This window comes from Artibeus jamaicensis, unplaced genomic scaffold (genome assembly GCF_021234435.1).
Source record: "Artibeus jamaicensis isolate MK-2021 breed Jamaican fruit bat unplaced genomic scaffold, CSHL_Jam_final scaffold_1964, whole genome shotgun sequence".
NCBI lineage: Eukaryota > Metazoa > Chordata > Mammalia > Chiroptera > Phyllostomidae > Artibeus > Artibeus jamaicensis.
This window is the reverse complement of record NW_026522030.1, coordinates 62926730-62929466: the sequence shown is the minus strand read 5'-3', so window position 1 is coordinate 62929466 and position 2737 is coordinate 62926730. Positions and strand designations below refer to the sequence as shown.

The window sequence follows — 2737 nt, the reverse complement described above, 5'->3', positions numbered from 1 at the left end:
CCAGCTATGATGAGCATCTGTCTTCTTGGCAAACTATGGCGAAGCTTCAGGTACAGTATCTCCCCCACTCACCTACGCTTTGGACTGAGATTTGAATGGTTAGAAGTTGAGAAACTATGAAAAGAACCAAAATCAAAACACTGTCCATGAAATCCAAGTTCAGAGACTGGTTCTCATTTACTCTGTTGAGTACATCAGGGGCAGGAAAGATCAAAGTTCAAGACATACCTTCTGTTCATTTGGCTTTTTTGGTTTGAGGCTCTGGCATGGAGCTGTGCACCCCACTGCCCTTCCTTCACTCACAGATATATGTGCAGCTGCATGTCCCACATTTCCAAGCCCCCTCCACGTCAACCCCTTCAGGCTCTCTGTGGTCCACCCAGCAGGCCACATAGTGCTACACTTTGTTTCTCAGCTCTTGCTCTTCAAAGGACAGTCTCTGAACCCAGCAAAGTGACAATCTCTTGATGGTTATAATCAATTTTCAGAATATCAATGACTGGAAGGTCAGACAGTGTAGAGACAAGAAGACCAGCTCCACGAGGTCACCCAAGGACGTCACAGAGAAGCCTCCCTGCTGGACATACTTCAGCACTGAAGGTGCCATTGGCTTTTCTGGGTGCATTTTTGTGTGGTGAATTAGGCTAGCAGTGGTCACTTTCCTTTGTACCATGGCATCAAAGATACATTTATATAGGCTGACTTAAAAACAGTCTTTTTTTTTTTCTTTCTGAGCTTCCAGAGGGAGCAGAGGACATCTGCATGTCTTGAGTTTAACCAGTTCTAGTTCCCCCTTGGCTGTATAGTGCAGCTCATCAATCGCCTCCCTCCACTTCTCCAAACACTAGAAACACTGATGCATCCTCTGACTGCAGGGTAGGAATCATTGGTAACATATTTAGAAACTTAACTGCCCAAGCCTTTTCTTTTCTGGTGATGGGGATAGTCACAAGATCATGAACTTCCAGTTTTCTAGCTAGGTGGATGCTGGCACCAGTGTCCAAAACAGCTGCCTTCTCAGATGCCAAGAAACTAGGAAGCTCCTTCCCATGTACCATTTGCTGTTCACACCAGTTCTGAGTATACAAGTCAGCCACACACAAATATTTAAGGTGGAATAGTTCCATGGGCTGATGAGACATTCAAATCTCTTTTCCATTTTGGTAAGCTTATGAGCCTGCTGTTCTTCCCAGGGAGTTCAGAAGAAGGGCCGGCCTACTAAGTGAAGCACTTGACACTTGAGTATCTTCCAGATCCAGAAACCGAGTCACTCAAGTTTGAAAATCCTGAGTCCTCTGCAGACACTGTCCCCTCTTCCCCATTTTCTGCCATGGCACAGCTTTGGCCTCAGCCAGGCCCTGCAACTTCATTGATCTTCCTCCTCACAAGGAAAGTCAGAATGCTGAAATGACAAAGCTGACCAGTCCCTTACATTGTGGCCATTCCTCCTCTCTGTTCCACGCTGTGCAAACTGTAGCCCACCCCAGGTCCTAGGTAATGAATGCTTGACTCTCTTCAGGGGCAAATCTTCCATGATTTCTTCATTACCCCAATACCCTGGATGCAGTTACTTGATCCATCCCCTGCTCCCTGAGATACCCCTGTGAACTCCAGACTCCACTGAGCTCCGCCATAACCTCGAAACTGCTCCTGGACTCTACTCCCCACCAGCAAGAGCAGGTTATGCAGCAGCCCTTCCCTTCCAAGCTTTGCACAAAACTTCTGGGAGACCAGGCTGCACCTGCCTTTCAAATAAACTTCTTACATGAAATTACATAGTTAAGAAGTTTATTTGAAGAGAGCCTGAATTCAGAACATGGAGCAGTTACTAAGCCATTTTAGCAATGGTTCTAGACCGCCCTTTGTCTGCATGTGCACACAGGTGAAAGCTCTGTTGAAATGTGCTGTGAACACACCCAGTGCTGCCTCTGGTTCCCAGAGCCTTGGCTGGTCCTGCACCACTTTCTAACCCAATTCAGAAACCATGTTGGTGTAGAAGTGAGTGAGTGTGCACATAAGGATATCAGAAGAATTACCTTAAACGTGTCCTAATTTATATTAAAAAAGATAAAATAATTGTGATTTTTTAAATAGTAAGGAATTACTTGCTACACACCTCATAATCAATCAAGACACATCAGTGTGCCATGACACATGATTTTTTAATCGGTGTTTTGAAAATTAGTCCCAAATCACTGGGTAGAGCATCACTGCTTATGCAACTTTTGAGGAGGAAGAAACTGCATGAGTTGACAGTGCAAAATAGCAAGCTCTAGAGTAAAGGAATCCATGGAAAGGATAATTGCAGTAAAGTGTCTACTGTTACATGTAGGACATTGCCTCTGATGTCTTCCCTCAATGATTAATATAAAATACTAATTATTTAAGGTGAACTGTATGAGTGCAAATATTTGACATCTTGGTCCTAAAAATGCAATTCCATATGGTTCAAACTAATTAACTTGTTAATGTTTTATCATTCATTTAAAATGCATTTGAAAATGAGCTATAAGCACTTGTAAAAAGAATAGCAACATAATAATGGATTTTTGGTTTCTTTTTTAAATATTTTACTTTTTTATTGTTTTTCAAGTATGGTTGTCTCAATTTCCCCCCCACCGTTCCCCCCAACCCCAGCCATCCCCACCTCCCACCCTCGATCCTACCCCTATTTGGCTTTGTCCATGGGTCCTTTATTCATGTTCCTTGACAACCCTTTCCCCTAATCCATCCAATA

At 43.6% G+C, this 2737-nt stretch overlaps 1 pseudogene; it reads right to left on the bottom strand.

Moving 5' to 3' along the window:
- Positions 1 to 235: 235 nt before the first annotated feature.
- On the bottom strand, positions 236 to 1332 carry LOC119041697 (exonuclease V-like; annotated as a pseudogene).
- Positions 1333 to 2737: the final 1405 nt, after the last annotated feature.